Source organism: Ambystoma mexicanum, chromosome 2p (assembly GCF_040938575.1).
Source record: "Ambystoma mexicanum isolate Mex_15411 chromosome 2p, UKY_AmexF1_1, whole genome shotgun sequence".
NCBI lineage: Eukaryota > Metazoa > Chordata > Amphibia > Caudata > Ambystomatidae > Ambystoma > Ambystoma mexicanum.
In genome coordinates, this window is record NC_090923.1 from 1,494,692,972 (window position 1) to 1,494,717,768 (window position 24,797).

Here is a 24,797-nt window from a genome sequence, read left to right on the forward strand (position 1 = left end):
GAACGATCTCAGGTTTGGTATTAGAGGCCTTGAGATATCACATCTCATGCTATAGGAAGGGTCTCAGGATTGGAATGGGAAGGAGTTGGATATCACATCTCAAGCTATAGGAACGGTCTAAGGTTTGGTATAAGCATTGTGATATCACATCTCATGCTATAGGAAGGGTCTCAGGATTGGAATGGGAAGGAGTTGGATATCACATCTCATGTTATAGGAAAGATCTCAGGTTTGGTATTAGAAGCATTGCGACATCACATCTCATGTTATAGGAAGGGTCTCAGGATTGGAATGGGAAGAAGTTGGATATCACATCTCATGCTATAGGAAGGGTCTCAGGTTTGGTATAAGCATTGAGATATCACATCTCATGCTATAGGAAGGGTCTCAGGATTGGAATGGGAAGGAGTTGTATATGACATCTCATGCCATAGGAAGGGTCTCAGGTTTGGTATAAGCATTGAGATATCACATCACATGCTATAGGAAGGGTCTCAGGATTGGAATGGAAAGGACTTGGATATCACATCTCATGCTATAGGCAGGGTCTCAGGTTTGGAAAGGGAAGGAGATGGATATCACATTTCATGTTAGAGGTAGGATCTCAGGTTTGGTATTAGAGGCATTGAAATATCACATCTCATGCTATCAGAAGGGTCTCAGGATTGGAATGGGAAGGAGTTGGATATCACATCTCATGCTAAAGGGAGGGTCTCAGGTTTGGAAGGGGAAGGATTTGGAAATCACATCTCATGTTATAGGAAGGATCTCAGGTTTGGTATTAGAAGCATTGAGATATCACATCTCATGCTATCGGAAGTATCTCAGGTTTGGTATTAGAGGCATTGAGATATCACATCTCATGCTATCATAAGGGTCTCAGGATTGGAATGGGAAGGAGTTGGATATCACATCTCATGTTATAGGAAGGATCTCAGGTTTGGTATTAGAAGCATTGAGACATCACATCTCATGCTATAGGAAGGGTCTCAGGATTGGAATGGGAAGGAGTTGGATATCACATCTCATGCTATAAGAAGGGTCTCAGATTTGGTATAAGCATTGAGAGATCACATCTCATGCTATAGGAAGGGTCTCAGGATTGGAATGGGAAGGAGTTGTATATGACATCTCAGGCCATAGGAAGGGTCTCAGGTTTGGTAAAAGCATTCAGATATCACATCTCTGCTATCGGAAGGGTCTCAGGATTGGAATGGGAAGGAGTTGGATATCACATCTCATGTTATAGGAAGGATCTCAGGTTTGGTATTAGAAGCTTTGAGATATCACATCTCATGCTATCGGAAGTATCTCAGGTTTGGTATTAGAGGCATTGAGATATCACATCTCATGCTATCATAAGGGTCTCAGGATTGGAATGGGAAGGAGTTGGATATCACATCTCATGTTATAGGAAGGATCTCAGGTTTGGTATTAGAAGCATTGAGACATCACATCTCATGCTATAGGAAGGGTCTCAGGATTGGAATGGGAAGGAGTTGGATATCACATCTCATACTATAGGAAGGGTCTCAGATTTGGTATAAGCATTGAGATATCACATCTCATGCTATAGGAAGGGTCTCAGGATTGGAATGGGAAGGAGTTGTATATGACATCTCATGCCATAGGAACGGTCTAAGGTTTGGTATAAGCATTGTGATATCACATCTCATGCTATAGGAAGGGTCTCAGGATTGGAATGGGAAGGAGTTGGATATCACATCTCATGTTATAGGAAAGATCTCAGGTTTGGTATTAGAAGCATTGCGACATCACATCTCATGTTATAGGAAGGGTCTCAGGATTGGAATGGGAAGAAGTTGGATATCACATCTCATGCTATAGGAAGGGTCTCAGGTTTGGTATAAGCATTGAGATATCACATCTCATGCTATAGGAAGGGTCTCAGGATTGGAATGGGAAGGAGTTGTATATGACATCTCATGCCATAGGAAGGGTCTCAGGTTTGGTATAAGCATTGAGATATCACATCACATGCTATAGGAAGGGTCTCAGGATTGGAATGGAAAGGACTTGGATATCACATCTCATGCTATAGGCAGGGTCTCAGGTTTGGAAAGGGAAGGAGATGGATATCACATTTCATGTTAGAGGTAGGATCTCAGGTTTGGTATTAGAGGCATTGAAATATCACATCTCATGCTATCAGATTGGTCTCAGGATTGGAATGGGAAGGAGTTGGATATCACATCTCATGCTAAAGGGAGGGTCTCAGGTTTGGAAGGGGAAGGATTTGGAAATCACATCTCATGTTATAGGAAGGATCTCAGGTTTGGTATTAGAAGCATTGAGATATCACATCTCATGCTATCGGAAGTATCTCAGGTTTGGTATTAGAGGCATTGAGATATCACATCTCATGCTATCATAAGGGTCTCAGGATTGGAATGAGAAGGAGTTGGATATCACATCTCATGTTATAGGAAGGATCTCAGGTTTGGTATTAGAAGCATTGAGACATCACATCTCATGCTATAGGAAGGGTCTCAGGATTGGAATGGGAAGGAGTTGGATATCACATCTCATGCTATAGGAAGGGTCTCAGATTTGGTATAAGCATTGAGATATCACATCTCATGCTATAGGAAGGGTCTCAGGATTGGAATGGGAAGGAGTTGTATATGACATCTCAGGCCATAGGAAGGGTCTCAGGTTTGGTAAAAGCATTGAGATATCACATCTCTGCTATCGGAAGGGTCTCAGGATTGGAATGGGAAGGAGTTGGATATCCCATCTCATGTTATAGGAAGGGTCTCAGGTTTGGTATTAGAAGCATTGAGACATCACATCTCATGTTATAGGAAGGGTCTCAGGATTGGAATGGGAAGGAGTTGGATATCACATCTCATGCTATAGGAAGGGTCTCAGGTTTGGTATAAGCATTGAGATATCACATCTCATGCTATAGGAAGGGTCTCAGGATTGGAATGGGAAGGAGTTGTATATGACATCTCATGCCATAGGAAGGGTCTCAGGTTTGGTATAAGCATTGAGATATCACATCACATGCTATAGGAAGGGTCTCAGGATTGGAATGGGAAGGACTTGGATATCACATCTCATGCTATAGGCAGGGTCTCAGGTTTGGAAAGGGAAGGAGATGGATATCACATTTCATGTTAGAGGTAGGATCTCAGGTTTGGTATTAGAGGCATTGAAATATCACATCTCATGCTATCAGAAGGGTCTCAGGATTGGAATGGGAAGGAGTTGGATATCACATCTCATGCTAAAGGGAGGGTCTCAGGTTTGGAAGTGGAAGGATTTGGCAATCACATCTCATGTTATAGGAAGGATCTCAGGTTTGGTATTAGAAGCATTGAGATATCACATCTCATGCTATCAGAAGTATCTCAGGTTTGGTATTAGAGGCATTGAGATATCACATCTCATGCTATCATAAGGGTCTCAGGATTGGAATGGGAAGGAGTTGGATATCACATCTCATGTTATAGGAAGGATCTCAGGTTTGGTATTAGAAGAATTGAGACATCAAATCTCATGCTAGAGGAAGGGTCTCAGGATTGGAATGGGAAGAAGTTGGATATCACATCTCATGCTATAGGAAGGGTCTCAGATTTGGTATAAGCATTGAGATATCACATCTAATGCTATAGGAAGGGTCTCAGGATTGGAATGGGAAGGAGTTGCATATGACATCTCAGGCCATAGGAAGGGTCTCAGGTTTGGTATAAGCATTGAGATATCACATCTCTGCTATCGGAAGGGTCTCAGGATTGGAATGGGAAGGAGTTGGATATCCCAAATCATGTTATAGGAAGGGCCTCAGGTTTGGTATTAGAAGCATTGAGATATCACATCTCATGCTATAGGAAGGGTCTCAGGATTGGAATGGGGAGGACTTGGATGTCACATCTCATGTTATAGGAAGGCTCTCAGGTTTGGAAGGGGAAGGAGTTGGATATCACATTTCATGTTAGAGGAACGATCTCAGGTTTGGTATTAGAGTCCTTGAGATATCACATCTCATGCTATAGGAAGGGTCTCAGGATTGGAATGGGAAGGAGTTGGATATCACATCTCAAGCTATAGGAACGGTCTCAGGTTTGGTATAAGCATTGTGATATCACATCTCATGCTATAGGAAGGGTCTCAGGATTGGAATGGGAAGGAGTTGGATATCACATCTCATGTTATAGGAAAGATCTCAGGTTTGGTATTAGAAGCATTGCGACATCCCATCTCATGTTATAGGAAGGGTCTCAAGATTGGAATGGGAAGAAGTTGGATATCACATCTCATGCTATAGGAAGGGTCTCAGGTTTGGTATAAGCATTGAGATATCACATCTCATGCTATAGGAAGGGTCTCAGGATTGGAATGGGAAGGAGTTGTATATGACATCTCATGCCATAGGAAGGGTCTCAGGTTTGGTATAAGCATTGAGATATCACATGACATGCTATAGGAAGGGTCTCAGGATTGGAATGGAAAGGACTTGGATATCACATCTCATGCTATAGGCAGGGTCTCAGGTTTGGAAAGGGAAGGAGATGGATATCACATTTCATGTTAGAGGTAGGATCTCAGGTTTGGTATTAGAGGCATTGAAATATCACATCTCATGCTATCAGATGGGTCTCAGGATTCGAATGGGAAGGAGTTGGATATCACATCTCATGCTAAAGGGAGGGTCTCAGGTTTGGAAGGGGAAGGATTTGGAAATCACATCTCATATTATAGGAAGGATCTCAGGTTTGGTATTAGAAGCATTGAGATATCACATCTCATGCTATCGGAAGTATCTCAGGTTTGGTATTAGAGGCATTGAGATATCACATCTCATGCTATCATAAGGGTCTCAGGATTGGAATGGGAAGGAGTTGGATATCACATCTCATGTTATAGGAAGGATCTCAGGTTTGGTATTAGAAGCATTGAGACATCACATCTCATGCTATAGGAAGGGTCTCAGGATTGGAATGGGAAGGAGTTGGATATCACATCTCATGCTATAGGAAGGGTCTCAGATTTGGTATAAGCATTGAGATATCACATCACATGCTATAGGAAGGGTCTCAGGATTGGAATGGGAAGGACTTGGATATCACATCTCATGCTATAGGCAGGGTCTCAGGTTTGGAAAGGGAAGGAGATGGATATCACATTTCATGTTAGAGGTAGGATCTCAGGTTTGGTATTAGAGGCATTGAAATATCACATCTCATGCTATCAGAAGGGTCTCAGGATTGGAATGGGAAGGAGTTGGATATCACATCTCATGCTAAAGGGAGGGTCTCAGGTTTGGAAGTGGAAGGATTTGGAAATCACATCTCATGTTATAGGAAGGATCTCAGGTTTGGTATTAGAAGCATTGAGATATCACATCTCATGCTATCAGAAGTATCTCAGGTTTGGTATTAGAGGCATTGAGATATCACATCTCATGCTATCATAAGGGTCTCAGGATTGGAATGGGAAGGAGTTGGATATCACATCTCATGTTATAGGAAGCATCCCAGGTTTGGTATTAGAAGAATTGAGACATCACATCTCATGCTATAGGAAGGGTCTCAGGATTGGAATTGGAAGAAGTTGGATATCACATCTCATGCTATAGGAAGGGTCTCAGATTTGGTATAAGCATTGAGATATCACATCTCATGCTATAGGAAGGGTCTCAGGATTGGAATGGGAAGGAGTTGTATATGACATCTCAGGCCATAGGAAGGGTCTCAGGTTTGGTAAAAGCATTGAGATATCACATCACATGCTATAGGAAGGGTCTCAGGATTGGAATGGAAAGGACTTGGATATCACATCTCATGCTATAGGCAGGGTCTCAGGTTTGGAAAGGGAAGGAGATGGATATCACATTTCATGTTAGAGGTAGGATCTCAGGTTTGGTATTAGAGGCATTGAAATATCACATCTCATGCTATCAGATTGGTCTCAGGATTGGAATGGGAAGGAGTTGGATATCACATCTCATGCTAAAGGGAGGGTCTCAGGTTTGGAAGGGGAAGGATTTGGAAATCACATCTCATGTTATAGGAAGGATCTCAGGTTTGGTATTAGAAGCATTGAGATATCACATCTCATGCTATCGGAAGTATCTCAGGTTTGGTATTAGAGGCATTGAGATATCACATCTCATGCTATCATAAGGGTCTCAGGATTGGAATGGGAAGGAGTTGGATATCACATCTCATGTTATAGGAAGGATCTCAGGTTTGGTATTAGAAGCATTGAGACATCACATCTCATGCTATAGGAAGGGTCTCAGGATTGGAATGGGAAGGAGTTGGATATCACATCTCATGCTATAGGAAGGGTCTCAGATTTGGTATAAGCATTGAGATATCACATCTCATGCTATAGGAAGGGTCTCAGGATTGGAATGGGAAGGAGTTGTATATGACATCTCAGGCCATAGGAAGGGTCTCAGGTTTGGTAAAAGCATTGAGATATCACATCTCTGCTATCGGAAGGGTCTCAGGATTGGAATGGGAAGGAGTTGGATATCCCATCTCATGTTATAGGAAGGGTCTCAGGTTTGGTATTAGAAGCATTGAGACATCACATCTCATGTTATAGGAAGGGTCTCAGGATTGGAATGGGAAGGAGTTGGATATCACATCTCATGCTATAGGAAGGGTCTCAGGTTTGGTATAAGCATTGAGATATCACATCTCATGCTATAGGAAGGGTCTCAGGATTGGAATGGGAAGGAGTTGTATATGACATCTCATGCCATAGGAAGGGTCTCAGGTTTGGTATAAGCATTGAGATATCACATCACATGCTATAGGAAGGGTCTCAGGATTGGAATGGGAAGGACTTGGATATCACATCTCATGCTATAGGCAGGGTCTCAGGTTTGGAAAGGGAAGGAGATGGATATCACATTTCATGTTAGAGGTAGGATCTCAGGTTTGGTATTAGAGGCATTGAAATATCACATCTCATGCTATCAGAAGGGTCTCAGGATTGGAATGGGAAGGAGTTGGATATCACATCTCATGCTAAAGGGAGGGTCTCAGGTTTGGAAGTGGAAGGATTTGGCAATCACATCTCATGTTATAGGAAGGATCTCAGGTTTGGTATTAGAAGCATTGAGATATCACATCTCATGCTATCAGAAGTATCTCAGGTTTGGTATTAGAGGCATTGAGATATCACATCTCATGCTATCATAAGGGTCTCAGGATTGGAATGGGAAGGAGTTGGATATCACATCTCATGTTATAGGAAGGATCTCAGGTTTGGTATTAGAAGAATTGAGACATCAAATCTCATGCTATAGGAAGGGTCTCAGGATTGGAATGGGAAGAAGTTGGATATCACATCTCATGCTATAGGAAGGGTCTCAGATTTGGTATAAGCATTGAGATATCACATCTAATGCTATAGGAAGGGTCTCAGGATTGGAATGGGAAGGAGTTGCATATGACATCTCAGGCCATAGGAAGGGTCTCAGGTTTGGTATAAGCATTGAGATATCACATCTCTGCTATCGGAAGGGTCTCAGGATTGGAATGGGAAGGAGTTGGATATCCCAAATCATGTTATAGGAAGGGCCTCAGGTTTGGTATTAGAAGCATTGAGATATCACATCTCATGCTATAGGAAGGGTCTCAGGATTGGAATGGGGAGGACTTGGATGTCACATCTCATGTTATAGGAAGGCTCTCAGGTTTGGAAGGGGAAGGAGTTGGATATCACATTTCATGTTAGAGGAACGATCTCAGGTTTGGTATTAGAGTCCTTGAGATATCACATCTCATGCTATAGGAAGGGTCTCAGGATTGGAATGGGAAGGAGTTGGATATCACATCTCAAGCTATAGGAACGGTCTCAGGTTTGGTATAAGCATTGTGATATCACATCTCATGCTATAGGAAGGGTCTCAGGATTGGAATGGGAAGGAGTTGGATATCACATCTCATGTTATAGGAAAGATCTCAGGTTTGGTATTAGAAGCATTGCGACATCCCATCTCATGTTATAGGAAGGGTCTCAAGATTGGAATGGGAAGAAGTTGGATATCACATCTCATGCTATAGGAAGGGTCTCAGGTTTGGTATAAGCATTGAGATATCACATCTCATGCTATAGGAAGGGTCTCAGGATTGGAATGGGAAGGAGTTGTATATGACATCTCATGCCATAGGAAGGGTCTCAGGTTTGGTATAAGCATTGAGATATCACATGACATGCTATAGGAAGGGTCTCAGGATTGGAATGGAAAGGACTTGGATATCACATCTCATGCTATAGGCAGGGTCTCAGGTTTGGAAAGGGAAGGAGATGGATATCACATTTCATGTTAGAGGTAGGATCTCAGGTTTGGTATTAGAGGCATTGAAATATCACATCTCATGCTATCAGATGGGTCTCAGGATTCGAATGGGAAGGAGTTGGATATCACATCTCATGCTAAAGGGAGGGTCTCAGGTTTGGAAGGGGAAGGATTTGGAAATCACATCTCATATTATAGGAAGGATCTCAGGTTTGGTATTAGAAGCATTGAGATATCACATCTCATGCTATCGGAAGTATCTCAGGTTTGGTATTAGAGGCATTGAGATATCACATCTCATGCTATCATAAGGGTCTCAGGATTGGAATGGGAAGGAGTTGGATATCACATCTCATGTTATAGGAAGGATCTCAGGTTTGGTATTAGAAGCATTGAGACATCACATCTCATGCTATAGGAAGGGTCTCAGGATTGGAATGGGAAGGAGTTGGATATCACATCTCATGCTATAGGAAGGGTCTCAGATTTGGTATAAGCATTGAGATATCACATCACATGCTATAGGAAGGGTCTCAGGATTGGAATGGGAAGGACTTGGATATCACATCTCATGCTATAGGCAGGGTCTCAGGTTTGGAAAGGGAAGGAGATGGATATCACATTTCATGTTAGAGGTAGGATCTCAGGTTTGGTATTAGAGGCATTGAAATATCACATCTCATGCTATCAGAAGGGTCTCAGGATTGGAATGGGAAGGAGTTGGATATCACATCTCATGCTAAAGGGAGGGTCTCAGGTTTGGAAGTGGAAGGATTTGGAAATCACATCTCATGTTATAGGAAGGATCTCAGGTTTGGTATTAGAAGCATTGAGATATCACATCTCATGCTATCAGAAGTATCTCAGGTTTGGTATTAGAGGCATTGAGATATCACATCTCATGCTATCATAAGGGTCTCAGGATTGGAATGGGAAGGAGTTGGATATCACATCTCATGTTATAGGAAGCATCCCAGGTTTGGTATTAGAAGAATTGAGACATCACATCTCATGCTATAGGAAGGGTCTCAGGATTGGAATTGGAAGAAGTTGGATATCACATCTCATGCTATAGGAAGGGTCTCAGATTTGGCATAAGCATTGAGATATCACATCTAATGCTATAGGAAGGGTCTCAGGATTGGAATGGGAAGGAGTTGCATATGACATCTCAGGCCATAGGAAGGGTCTCAGGTTTGGTATAAGCATTGAGATATCACATCTCTGCTATCGGAAGGGTCTCAGGATTGGAATGGGAAGGAGTTGGATATCCCAAATCATGTTATAGGAAGGGTCTCAGGTTTGGTATTAGAAGCATTGAGATATCACATCTCATGCTATAGGAAGGGTCTCAGGATTGGAATGGGGAGGACTTGGATGTCACATCTCATGTTATAGGGAGGGTCTCAAGTTTGATATTAGAAGCATTGAGATAACAAATCTCATGATATCGGAAGGGTCTCAGGATTGGAATGGGAAGGAATTGGATATCACATCTCATGATAAAGGAAGGGTCTAAGGTTTGGAAGGGGAAGGATTTGGATATCACATCTCATGTTATAGGACGGGTCTCAGGTTTGGTATTAGAAGCATTGAGATATCAAGTCTCATGGTATAGGAAGGGTCTCAGAATTGGAATGGGAAGGAGTTGGATATCACATCTTAAGCTATAGGTAGGGTCTCAGGATTGGAATGGGAAGGAGTTTGATATCACATCTCATGCCATAGTATGGGTCTCAGGTTTGGTAGAAGCATTGGGAGATCACATCTCATGCTATCGGAAGGGTATCAGTATTGGATTTGGAAGGAGTTGGATATCCCATCTCATGCTATAGGAAGGGTCTCAGGTTGGAATGGGAAGGAATTGGATATCACATTTCATGTTATAGGAAGGCTCTCAGGTTTGGAAGGGGAAGGAGTTGGATATCACATTTCATGTTAGAGGAAGGATCTCAGGTTTGGTATTAGAGGCCTTGAGATATCACATCTCATGCTATAGGAAGGGTCTCAGGATTGGAATGGGAAGGAGTTGGATATCACATCTCAAGCTATAGGAAGGGTCTCAGGTTTGGTATAAGCATTGAGATATCACATCTCATGCTATAGGAAGGGTCTCAGGATTGGAATGGGAAGGAGTTGGATATCACATCTCATGTTATAGGAAAGATCTCAGGTTTGGTATTAGAAGCATTGAGACATCACATCTCATGTTATAGGAAGGGTCTCAGGATTGGAATGGGAAGAAGTTGGATATCACATCTCATGCTATAGGAAGAGTCTCAGGTTTGGAAGGGGAAGGAGTTGGATATCCAATCTCATGTTATAGGACTGGTCTCGGGTTTGGTATTAGAAGCATTGAGATATCACATCGCATGCTGTAGGAAGGTTTTCAGGTTTGGAATGGGGAGGAATTGGATATCACATCTCATGTCATAGGAAGGATCTCAGGTTTGGTATTAGAAGCATTGAGATATCACATCTCATGCTATAGGAATGGTCTCAGGATTGGAATGGGAAGGAGTTGGATATTACACTCTTGCTATAGGAAGGGTCTCATGTTTGGAATGGGAAGGAGTTGGATATCACATATGCTATATGAAGGGTCTCAGGTTTGGACCGGGAAGGAGTTGGATATCACATCTCATGTTATAGGAAGGGTCTCAGGTTTGGTATAAGCATTGAGATATCACATCTCTGCTATCGGAAGTGTCTCAGGATTGGAATGGGAAGGAGTTGGATATCCCATCTCATGTTATAGGACGGGTCTCAGGTTTGTTATTAGAATCATTGAGATATCATATTGCATGCTGTAGGAAGGGTCTAAGGATTGGAATGGGAAGGACTTGGATATCACATCTCATGCTATAGGTAGGCTCTCAGGTTTGGAAAGGGAAGGAGTTGGATATCACATTTCATGTTAGAGGAAGGATCTCAGGTTTGGTATTAGAGGCATTGAGATATCACATCTCATGCTATAGGAAGAGTCTCAGGATTGGAATGGGAAGGAGTTGGATATCACATCTCATGCTATAGGAAGGGTCTCAGGTTTGGTATAAGTATTGAGATATCACATCTCATGCTACAGGAAGGGTCTCGGGATTGGAATGGGAAGGAGTTGGATATCACATCTCATGTTATAGGAAAGATCTCAGGTTTGGTATTAAAAGCATTGCGACATCACATCTCATGTTATAGGAAGGGTCTCAGGATTGGAATGGGAAGAAGTTGGATATCACATCTCATGCTATAGGAAGGGTCTCAGGTTTGGTATAAGCATTGAGATATCACATCTCATGCTATAGGAAGGGTCTCAGGATTGGAATGGGAAGGAGTTGTATATGACATCTCATGCCATAGGAAGGGTCTCAGGTTTGGTTTAAGCATTGAGATATCACATCACATGCTATAGGAAGGGTCTCAGGATTGGAATGAAAAGGACTTGGATATCACATCTCATGCTATAGGCAGGGTCTCAGGTTTGGAAAGGGAAGGAGATGGATATCACATTTCATGTTAGAGGTAGGATCTCAGGTTTGGTATTAGAGGCATTGAAATATCACATCTCATGCTATCAGATTGGTCTCAGGATTGGAATGGGAAGGAGTTGGATATCACATCTCATGCTAAAGGGAGGGTCTCAGGTTTGGAAGGAGAAGGATTTGGAAATCACATCTCATGTTATAGGAAGGATCTCAGGTTTGGTATTAGAGGCATTGAGATATCACATCTCATGCTATCATAAGGGTCTCAGGATTGGAATGGGAAGGAGTTGGATATCACATCTCATGCTATAGGAAGGGTCTCAGATTTGGTATAAGCATTGAGATATCACATCTCATGCTATAGGAAGGGTCTCAGGATTGGAATGGGAAGGAGTTGTATATGACATCTCAGGCCATAGGAAGGGTCTCAGGTTTTGTAAAAGCATTGAGATATCACATCTCTGCTATCGGAAGGGTCTCAGGATTGGAATGGGAAGGAGTTGGATATCCCATCTCATGTTATAGGAAGGGTCTCAGGTTTGGTATTAGAAGCATTGATACATCACATCTCATGTTATAGGAAGGGTCTCAGGATTGGAATGGGAAGAAGTTGGATATCACATCTCATGCTATAGGAAGGGTCTCAGGTTTGGTATAAGCATTGAGATATCACATCTCATGCTATAGGAAGGGTCTCAGGATTGGAATGGGAAGGACTTGGATATCACATCTCATGCTATAGGCAGGGTCTCAGGTTTGGAAAGGGAAGGAGATGGATATCACATTTCATGTTAGAGGTAGGATCTCAGGTTTGGTATTAGAGGCATTGAAATATCACATCTCATGCTATCAGAAGGGTCTCAGGATTGGAATGGGAAGGAGTTGGATATCACATCTCATGCTAAAGGGAGGGTCTCAGGTTTGGAAGTGGAAGGATTTGGAAATCACATCTCATGTTATAGGAAGGATCTCAGGTTTGGTATTAGAAGAATTGAGACATCACATCTCATGCTATAGGAAGGGTCTCAGGATTGGAATGGGAAGAAGTTGGATATCACATCTCATGCTATAGGAAGGGTCTCAGATTTGGTATAAGCATTGAGATATCACATCTAATGCTATAGGAAGGGTCTCAGGATTGGAATGGGAAGGAGTTGCATATGACATCTCAGGCCATAGGAAGGGTCTCAGGTTTGGTATAAGCATTGAGATATCACATCTCTGCTATCGGAAGGGTCTCAGGATTGGAATGGGAAGGAGTTGGATATCCCAAATCATGTTATAGGAAGGGTCTCAGGTTTGGTATTAGAAGCATTGAGATATCACATCTCATGCTATAGGAAGGGTCTCAGGATTGGAATGGGGAGGACTTGAATGTCACATCTCATGTTATAGGAAGGCTCTCAGGTTTGAAAGGGGAAGGAGTTGGATATCACATTTCATGTTAGAGGAACGATCTCAGGTTTGGTATTAGAGGCCTTGAGATATCACATCTCATGCTATAGGAAGGGTCTCAGGATTGGAATGGGAAGGAGTTGGATATCACATCTCAAGCTATAGGAACGGTCTCAGGTTTGGTATAAGCATTGTGATATCACATCTCATGCTATAGGAAGGGTCTCAGGATTGGAATGGGAAGGAGTTGGATATCACATCTCATGTTATAGGAAAGATCTCAGGTTTGGTATTAGAAGCATTGCGACATCCCATCTCATGTTATAGGAAGGGTCTCAAGATTGGAATGGGAAGAAGTTGGATATCACATCTCATGCTATAGGAAGGGTCTCAGGTTTGGTATAAGCATTGAGATATCACATCTCATGCTATAGGAAGGGTCTCAGGATTGGAATGGGAAGGAGTTGTATATGACATCTCATGCCATAGGAAGGGTCTCAGGTTTGGTATAAGCATTGAGATATCACATCACATGCTATAGGAAGGGTCTCAGGATTGGAATGGAAAGGACTTGGATATCACATCTCATGCTAAAGGGAGGGTCTCAGGTTTGGAAGGGGAAGGATTTGGAAATCACATCTCATGTTATAGGAAGGATCTCAGGTTTGGTATTAGAAGCATTGAGATATCACATCTCATGCTATCGGAAGTATCTCAGGTTTGGTATTAGAGGCATTGAGATATCACATCTCATGCTATCATAAGGGTCTCAGGATTGGAATGGGAAGAAGTTGGATATCACATCTCATGTTATAGGAAGGATCTCAGGTTTGGTATTAGAAGCATTGAGACATCACATCTCATGCTATAGGAAGGGTCTCAGGATTGGAATGGGAAGGAGTTGGATATCACATCTCATGCTATAGGAAGGGTCTCAGATTTGGTATAAGCATTGAGATATCACATCACATGCTATAGGAAGGGTCTCAGGATTGGAATGGGAAGGACTTGGATATCACATCTCATGCTATAGGCAGGGTCTCAGGTTTGGAAAGGGAAGGAGATGGATATCACATTTCATGTTAGAGGTAGGATCTCAGGTTTGGTATTAGAGGCATTGAAATATCACATCTCATGCTATCAGAAGGGTCTCAGGATTGGAATGGGAAGGAGTTGGATATCACATCTCATGCTATAGGAAGGGTCTCAGATTTGGTATAAGCATTGAGATATCACATCTAATGCTATAGGAAGGGTCTCAGGATTGGAATGGGAAGGAGTTGCATATGACATCTCAGGCCATAGGAAGGGTCTCAGGTTTGGTATAAGCATTGAGATATCACATCTCTGCTATCGGAAGGTGTTAGGAAAGATTTCGTAATTGTAGGGAATTTTCCTTCCATGTGGCAACCCCTAAACTTTTTGCTATTGTTTTTAACCTTGTTATTGACTTTGCCAGAGAAGTACAGCCTTCTGCCGCACTTCTCTGGGCTTTCGCTCCTTTCTTACGGGGAAACTGACATGCCCTTAAGACAGTCAGTACCGGGGAACGTGGTTTCCCGTAGTTTCTTTTATCGTGTCGCAGCTTTAGTGCAACACGACACAAGAGGGCACTGTAAGCTAAGTTACAGCTCTCTTGGGTCTCTAGCCTTCTACGGGCCCTAGATACTCTTTTAGGATGGTATTTGATCGGTGCAAGTCATTCAGGGACTGGAATGGTGGCAGCGATCGTTTTGTTTATTTTGAGCTCCTTTTGGCGTTCTGAGCACGTTTTTGCACTGAACCCAAAATGGTGGCCTGGCTCCCAAAATGGCCAGGCCGCGAGGCTCCTTTGTCCTGTCCACTGTCCGTCTTGCTCCCTTCACCTTCCCCAGGTCGGGCGACCCGGGGCCTTCCTTATTTGGGCATGTACTTTCCCGCGAAACGTGGTTGCTTTCGCGGGCTTCTACATGTCGTTTGTATGCCTCCAGGGTGTGGGCTGGGATGTCTGGTCCCAATACACATCCTGGGTGCCAGAGAGTCTAGGGTGGTGTGAATGCCTGGGACCACCGTGGTCCGTGCTTGGTCCACGTATGGTATGTGTTTTGATGAGCGGATCTCCCATTGGCTCCCCTCCGTTTTGGCTCGAAGGGAACCGTGGATAAGAGGGGGCTGGAAACACCACTACCATGTCGATCTCCTGAGTTCTCACGAACGAAGGAATACAGGAGCCAAGTATCCTGCACTACGAGGCTGGACCGAGGAATCGCTGGTGACCCGCTGAAGGAATCCTCCTTTGCACTGCTGTCGTCCGGAGAGCCCCTGTCCTCCTTTGATCGAACCAGAAGGCCTGTACTGGTGCTTCGACCTTTGGAATAGCAGGAACAGCTATTCCCGGCATCTTCAACCATCTCCTGCCAAGTAAGCCTTCGGAAGCGTCTCTGGGCCATCCAGTTGACTGACCAGCTTACCAAGGAGTTTGGCTCTGCAACCGCCGCCAGGTTGTGTTGTATTGCGAGTCCTTGTCACTCTCCCACGCTTCGTACGCTTGGCGTCCCCAGGTCTGTAGGGAGGAGTGTACATTAGGCTTGAATACACACGGCCGCTCCGTTGTCCTGTGCGGCAACAAAACTGTGCCGGTTTCGTCGATTGGGACGTCTTTTTGCTCTACACGACTACAAAGCGTTCCCTGCTCTTCTGAACCTGCCAGCTGCTGAAACTATCGTGGAGAAGCCTGGGTCTGCTTGCTTCGGGGACCGGTGAGTAGTATATCTAGGATCTGGTCGCCCTCCTGCAGTATCCCATTGCTTTTCCCTGCTGTGTAAAAACAGCACCCTTTTGCCGCGCTCGCGCTCTGCTTCTGCCCGCTGTGGAGGCTGCGCTTGAGCTGCGGAACCTGTTCTTCTGCTGTGCACTAACGTGAACCGCCTGACTTCCTCCAAAGAGCTTCCCCTTGTGCCCGTCGGCACCGGCGTGGCAGGTACTTTGAGCACAAGGCTCCACTCTTCGCAGGGCTCGGACTTCCATCTAGTTAGGTGCCTATGAAGGCGAACTGAGTCGAAAGCATTATCGCACTGCCTGTTTTCCTTCCCTGGCAGGTGGACTACATATTTCGTGCTTTAAACGCTTGCGACTGTGTATTTGTGTATATATTGTGTTGATATGGTATGTGTTGGTTTAATATTGTGATATTGTGATTTTCTCGCTACGGTCATTATTTTAAAGGCCTTAAAATAAATGTGTATCTATTTTTGATATAACAACTGTTTGGAGTAGTTTGTCAGCGCTCTTGCTTTGTGTGCTCACTGCGGGCTTTCAGTCACCCTCACCCCTCTTGAGACCTAGTCTTGACCGCCGCGATCGCTACCTTGATTGGTCTGGCTTGTCCAGAGGTTACCCTGTTCCAAGTAATTAGGTTGGCCTTCTGAACTTCTGCGCCACCAGGACAGAGTTCAGAAATCCGTCTTAACAAATTGGTGTACAGCGGTGGGATACGACTGAAGGTATCCAGTGTTGCGCTCGAACTAAGGCATTTCAGGTTATTCCAAACAGTACACGTAGTGAATTGTTATAGTATAACTTTAAAAAGGCCATAGTCCTATCAAACAGTATGGAAACAAGTACGTTGTTAACTTTAAATGCTTCCAAATCAGAAACGCTGAAAAAGATGTGTGCGGAGAGAGGTGTTTCCTCTCAAGGCACAAAATTGGAAATGATCCAGAGAATCGTGGCGTGGCAAGAAGCGCAGCTTGACGCTATAACTTCTGAGGACAGTGCGGAAGGTGGTGGGGCTGCTCTCACTGGCAGAACCGACGGTTCTGCCGCTGCACTGATCCATCACGACCACGAGGACAGGGAGGATGTAATGTCTAATGTTTCCTCTGCCAGTGCTGATGGGGAGGCTATGCTTGAATTCAAGAAGCAAGAGCTGCGGTTTAGGCAGCAGGAGCTTGAATTCAGCATAGCCAAACTAAAAATCGAACAGGCAGAAAAACAAAAAGACAGGGATCACCAGTTGGAACTGGCCAAGCTTCAGGTTGCAAATGGATCCAAGGGTCCTGGACATGGTTCTGGGGCTTCCTCTCATCCACGGTTTCCAAAAGATCTGCTCAGTGTGTATGAAGAAAGGAATGACATTATGGACTGGCTGAATGCGTTTGAGTATGCATGCGAGGTTCAAAAAGTTGACAGTGCTGATAAGATTGCGTGGTTGCTCAGTAGACTGCCCCATTCTGGCTGTAGTGCCATTATGGAAATGTCGAAGGCTGAGCGGGCTGATTTCGCAATGTTAAAGCAGACTCTCATTTTAAAGTTTGGGAAGACTCCGGCCCAATATTTAAAGCGTTTTCGAGAGTATAAGAAAAAGGAAGGTGGTACTTGGGTATCTTATGTCGCTGAATCTTTGAAAAACTTAACTGGCTGGGTCGAAGGATATAAGGTTTCTACCCTCGACGGCATGATAAATCTTGTCATGCTGGAACACATTTTTGCTTCTTCTTCCCCGGAGCTTAAGCAGCATTTGGCCGATTCGAAGGAGATAGATCCTAAGAAGCTGGCCATTGCAGCAGACTTATGGGTGTCACATCGAGTGTCCCATAAGGACAAAACTCATCCTGGTAAGCAGGAGGAGGGGAAAAAGTCCAAAGATATGGAGGGTGGGGAATCTGCTAAATCTTCTTCCCAAAAGGGCCACAAAAAGAAAAACAAGGGTAAGACACAAGAGAACTCACAGGGTAGTGGAGGTGCGCCTCCGAAACAGAACTCTGGTTACAATAAGCCTCCCTACGTAAACAGACCCACTGGGGCTTGTTTTTCTTGTGGAGCAACTCACCTTGTGAAGGGGGATCCCCGGTGTAAGGTTAGACCTTTGGGGGTCCACTCCGCTAATCTGGCCTTCTCCTCCTACGAGGAAGAAGAGATTACAGGAGCATCCTTCTCCTCGGACTCATTTCCCAGCGGAATAGAGGCCGAGGTAGTTTTAGTGTCCCTGGGTTCCTGGGAGCCTAAAGTCGCAGAGGCGTATGCTAGGATTCCGGATAATACCAAGCACTACTTTAAAGACAGTGTGCTGATCAATGGAGTGGATACTCCAGCTCTTAGGGATAGTGGGTGCAGTCGAAATGTAGTGGATTCTACCTTGGTAGACTCAGAGGAAGTTGCCAGAGCTACTCTGATGCCCACTAAGTTGGCTGACGGCCCCCTCCGTATGTTTCCCGTGATCCCTGTTAATCTAACTTTAAATGGTACAGCAGTCAGGATTCCAGTGAGCATTCAGAGAAACGTCCCGGGAAAGGTCTTATTAGGTAATGATCTCAGAGCTTTAAGGCTCGTAGGAGACACTGCCGAATGACCCTACACACGGTCTCAAGCACGGGCAGCATTGGCCAAGTCCAATACGCCGCCCCAGCCGAAGGGGCAACCCAAGGCGAAAGGAGTCTACAAGTCAAGACGGGGGAAAGAGAATATTCCCCCGAGCTCGCCTACCACTGCGGTGGAGGAAGTTGGTCAATCGCCCGAGCCTGACGAGGAGGTGGCGATGCCTGAAGTATTCGACCCCAACGATCATCCTGAACTAAAAGACTTGTTAGTTGAAGGAGGTCCTGATAGGGACGAATTCAGTAAAGGCCAACTTGAGTGCCCATCTCTGGAAGGCCTAAGGAGACAGGCCTGCTCCCAGCTTGAGGGTGAACCTCCTGGGAAGCATAGGATTTATTGGGAAGGTGGACTCCTGTATAGTGAGCCCACAGAGTCTACAGAAGGAGACCATAGGAGGTTGGTGGTTCCCCTTGCTGTAAGACCCTTCCTCCTGCAGTTGGCGCATGAAGTTCCCCTTGCTGGTCACCTTGGTATGAAGAGGACCAAGCAAAGGTTATCCATGCACTTCTACTGGCCCAAGATGGGGGTGCAAGTAGAAAGTCACTGCAGGAGTTGCGCCTCCTGCCAGTTGTCTGGTAAGGTTGGCGCGACAATCCAAGCTCCGTTGGTACCGCTCCCAGTTGTGGGGGTACCATTTGAAAGGGTAGGGATCGACATCGTCGGTCCCCTTGACCCGCAAACATCCTCGGGCAATAGGTTTATCCTGGTGCTGGTCGACCATGCAACCAGGTATCCTGAGGCCATCCCCTTGAAGACTGTAACTGCCAAGTCAGTTGCAAAAGCTTTACTCGGCATATTTACTAGGGTTGGCTTCCCTAAAGAAGTTGTGTCAGATCGTGGCAGCAACTTTATGTCAAAGTATATGCAGGCTATGTGGAAAGAATGTGGGGTCACCTACAAGTTCTCTTCTGCATACCACCCCCAGACCAATGGTCTGGTGGAACGTTTCAACAGAACGTTAAAGAGCATGATTGGGGCTCTGGAGGAGCCTCAGAGAAGAAAATGGGATCTTCTTTTACCATGCTTGCTGTTTGCCTACCGAGAGGTACCACAGGAGGGTGTTGGCTTCAGCCCCTTCGAACTTCTGTTCGGTCATCCCGTACGGGGACCCTTAGCCATTGTCAAGGAGGGATGGGAGATGCCCACTCCCCCTGTTACTACCAATGTAGTTGACTATGTGCTAGGGCTCAGAAAACGGATGGTACTTCTGATGGGCTTGGCTAGTGATAAATTGAAGGCAGGGCAAGCGCTGGTGAAACATTGGTACGACCAGAAAGCTTCCCTCATCAACTTTACACCTGGTCAGCAAGTCCTGATCATGAATCCTATAAGGCCTCGAGCTTTACAGGACAAATGGTCAGGCCCTTACACAGTGGTGGAGCCCCTGGGTGAGGTAAACTATTTAGTGGACCTTGGAAGGCCTGGACAGGCTCCAAAAGTGTTCCACGTAAATAGGCTGAAGGCTTTCGTCCCAAGAGTCGAAATCGCAGCACTGCTACTGGCGTCAGACGTTGAGGAAGAGGAGTCAGAACCTCTCCCCGACCTGTTCCAGAGCGGTCCTTCAGATAGCTCCGTTGAGGGTGTCCGAGTGGCCCCTCACCTGACTTCCGATCAGCAGGCTGAGGTGAAAAGTTTGCTTAGGCAGTTTTCCCCCCTGTTTTCACAGTCCCCTGGTTTGACACCTTGGTGCAAACATAACATTGACACAGGAGACAGTGTACCTACCAAAAGTAGGGGATACAGGATGTCGGATAAAGTACGGTCTTATATTAAGACCGAGGTCAACAAAATGTTAGACCTTGGGGTGATTGAACCCTCTAGTAGTCCTTGGTCCAGTCCTGTGGTTCTGGTTCCAAAGGCAGGCACTTCTGAATTGAGGTTCTGCGTGGATTACAGGGCTCTGAATGCTGTCACCAAGACAGATGCCCACCCCTTGTCTCGAACAGATGAGCTGGTGGATACTTTGGGTGCCTCCAAGTACCTCAGCACGTTTGACCTCACTGCTGGCTATTGGCAAATAGCGTTAGCAGAACATGCCAGGGAGAAGACAGCATTTTCTACACCAGACGGCCTTTACCAATTCCGGGTAATGCCGTTCGGGTTGAAGAATGCACCTGCCACTTTCCAGAGGCTTGTGAATCATGTGTTGAATGGGTTGGACGAATTCTGTCTTGCATATCTGGACGATATAGCAGTTTTCAGTGCCACCTGGGAAGACCATGTGAAACACCTCGGGATTGTGCTCCAGGCTCTTCAGAAAGCCCACTTGACCATAAAGGCTAGTAAGTGCCAGATTGGACAAGGCTCAGTGGTTTACCTTGGACATGAAGTAGGTGGAGGGAGGATACAGCCTCTACCCAGTAAAGTACAAGCAGTACAAGACTGGCCTACCCCCACTACGCAAACCCAAGTGAGAGCCTTTTTAGGACTCACGGGGTATTACCGCAATTTTGTGGCAGACTATGGTACCATAGCTGCTCCTCTGACTGCCCTCACAACTCCGAAGAAACCCAAGAAGGTAACTTGGACCGACGAGTGTGAGAAGGCCTTCAATGGCTTAAAAGACTCCTTGTGCCAGGCCCCTGTGCTCAGGGCCCCTGATTATCAAAGACCTTTTATCGTGCAGACGGATGCCTCTGACACTGGGATAGGAGCTGTACTATCACAAGTAGATGAGAAGGGTAAGGAACACCCTATCGGTTTTATTAGTCGCCAGCTTAGGGACAGAGAGCTCAGGTGGTCCACGGTAGAGAAAGAATGTTTCTCTGTTGTGTGGGCCCTAAGAAAGCTGAGGCCCTACCTCTATGGGACCCACTTCACTGTGCAGACTGACCATAAGCCGTTAAAGTGGCTAATGAACATGAAGGGGGAGAATCCAAAGTTGCTTAGGTGGTCCATAAGTCTTCAAGGCTTCGACTTCACTATTGAGCATAGACCAGGTGTCCAACATAGCAATGCTGATGGGTTGTCCAGAATGTTTAACCGACCTGAACAAGAGACTCATCCAGGGGTGGATTAGTTCCCCCTGTCCATAGTCTGGGAGGGGCGAGTGTTAGGAAAGATTTCGTAATTGTAGGGAATTTTCCTTCCATGTGGCAACCCCTAAACTTTTTGCTATTGTTTTTAACCTTGTTATTGACTTTGCCAGAGAAGTACAGCCTTCTGCCGCACTTCTCTGGGCTTTCGCTCCTTTCTTACGGGGAAACTGACATGCCCTTAAGACAGTCAGTACCGGGGAACGTGGTTTCCCGTAGTTTCTTTTATCGTGTCGCAGCTTTAGTGCAACACGACACAAGAGGGCACTGTAAGCTAAGTTACAGCTCTCTTGGGTCTCTAGCCTTCTACGGGCCCTAGATACTCTTTTAGGATGGTATTTGATCGGTGCAAGTCATTCAGGGACTGGAATGGTGGCAGCGATCGTTTTGTTTATTTTGAGCTCCTTTTGGCGTTCTGAGCACGTTTTTGCACTGAACCCAAAATGGTGGCCTGGCTCCCAAAATGGCCAGGCCGCGAGGCTCCTTTGTCCTGTCCACTGTCCGTCTTGCTCCCTTCACCTTCCCCAGGTCGGGCGACCCGGGGCCTTCCTTATTTGGGCATGTACTTTCCCGCGAAACGTGGTTGCTTTCGCGGGCTTCTACATGTCGTTTGTATGCCTCCAGGGTGTGGGCTGGGATGTCTGGTCCCAATACACATCCTGGGTGCCAGAGAGTCTAGGGTGGTGTGAATGCCTGGGACCACCGTGGTCCGTGATTGGTCCACGTATGGTATGTGTTTTGATGAGCGGATCTCCCATTGGCTCCCCTCCATTTTGGCGCGAAGGGAACCGTGGATAAGAGGGGGCTGGAAACACCACTACCATGTCGATCTCCTGAGTTCTCACGAACGAAGGAATACAGGAGCCAAGTATCCTGCAACTACGAGGCTGGACCGAGGAATCGCTGGTGACCCGCTGAAGGAATCCTCCTTTGCACTGCTGTCGTCCGGAGAGCCCCTGTCCTCCTTTGATCGAACCAGAAGGCCTGTACTGGTGCTTCAACCTTTGGAATAGCAGGAACAGCTATTCCCGGCATCTTCAACCATCTCCTGCCAAGTAAGCCTTCGGAAGCGTCTCTGGGCCATCCAGTTGACTGACCAGCTTACCAAGGAGTTTGGCTCTGCAACCGCCGCCAGGTTGTGTTGTATTGCGAGTCCTTGTCACTCTCCCACGCTTCGTACGCTTGGCGTCCCCAGGTCTGTAGGGAGGAGTGTACATTAGGCTTGAATACACACGGCCGCTCCGTTGTCCTGTGCGGCAACAAAACTGTGCCGGTTTCGTCGATTGGGACGTCTTTTTGCTCTACACGACTACAAAGCGTTCCCTGCTCTTCTGAACCTGCCAGCTGCTGAAACTATCGTGGAGAAGCCTGGGTCTGCTTGCTTCGGGGACCGGTGAGTAGTATATCTAGGATCTGGTCGCCCTCCTGCAGTATCCCATTGCTTTTCCCTGCTGTGTAAAAACAGCACCCTTTTGCCGCGCTCGCGCTCTGCTTCTGCCCGCTGTGGAGGCTGCGCTTGAGCTGCGGAACCTGTTCTTCTTCTGCTGTGCACTAACGTGAACCGCCTGACTTCCTCCAAAGAGCTTCCCCTTGTGCCCGTCGGCACCGGCGTGGCAGGTACTTTGAGCACAAGGCTCCACTCTTCGCAGGGCTCGGACTTCCATCTAGTTAGGTGCCTATGAAGGCGAACTGAGTCGAAAGCATTATCGCACTGCCTGTTTTCCTTCCCTGGCAGGTGGACTACATATTTCGTGCTTTAAACGCTTGCGACTGTGTATTTGTGTATATATTGTGTTGATATGGTATGTGTTGGTTTAATATTGTGATATTGTGATTTTCTCGCTACGGTCATTATTTTAAAGGCCTTAAAATAAATGTGTATCTATTTTTGATATAACAACTGTTTGGAGTAGTTTGTCAGCGCTCTTGCTTTGTGTGCTCACTGCGGGCTTTCAGTCACCCTCACCCCTCTTGAGACCTAGTCTTGACCGCCGCGATCGCTACCTTGATTGGTCTGGCTTGTCCAGAGGTTACCCTGTTCCAAGTAATTAGGTTGGCCTTCTGAACTTCTGCGCCACCAGGACAGAGTTCAGAAATCCGTCTTAACAGAAGGGTCTCAGGATTGGAATGGGAAGGAGTTGGATATCCCAAATCATGTTATAGGAAGGGTCTCAGGTTTGGTATTAGAAGCATTGAGATATCACATCTCATGCTATAGGAAGGGTCTCAGGATTGGAATGGGGAGGACTTGGATGTCACATCTCATGTTATAGGGAGGGTCTCAAGTTTGATATTAGAAGCATTGAGATAACAAATCTCATGATATCGGAAGGGTCTCAGGATTGGAATGGGAAGGAATTGGATATCACATCTCATGATAAAGGAAGGGTCTAAGGTTTGGAAGGGGAAGGATTTGGATATCACATCTCATGTTATAGGACGGGTCTCAGGTTTGGTATTAGAAGCATTGAGATATCAAGTCTCATGGTATAGGAAGGGTCTCAGAATTGGAATGGGAAGGAGTTGGATATCACATCTCAAGCTATAGGTAGGGTCTCAGGATTGGAATGGGAAGGAGTTTGATATCACATCTCATGCCATAGTATGGGTCTCAGGTTTGGTAGAAGCATTGGGATATCACATCTCATGCTATCGGAAGGGTATCAGTATTGGATTTGGAAGGAGTTGGATATCCCATCTCATGCTATAGGAAGGGTCTCAGGTTGGAATGGGAAGGAATTGGATATCACATTTCATGTTATAGGAAGGCTCTCAGGTTTGGAAGGGGAAGGAGTTGGATATCACATTTCATGTTAGAGGAAGGATCTCAGGTTTGGTATTAGAGGCCTTGAGATATCACATCTCATGCTATAGGAAGGGTCTCAGGATTGGAATGGGAAGGAGTTGGATATCACATCTCAAGCTATAGGAAGGGTCTCAGGTTTGGTATAAGCATTGAGATATCACATCTCATGCTATAGGAAGGGTCTCAGGATTGGAATGGGAAGGAGTTGGATATCACATCTCATGTTATAGGAAAGATCTCAGGTTTGGTATTAGAAGCATTGAGACATCACATCTCATGTTATAGGAAGGGTCTCAGGATTGGAATGGGAAGAAGTTGGATATCACATCTCATGCTATAGGAAGAGTCTCAGGTTTGGAAGGGGAAGGAGTTGGATATCCAATCTCATGTTATAGGACTGGTCTCGGGTTTGGTATTAGAAGCATTGAGATATCACA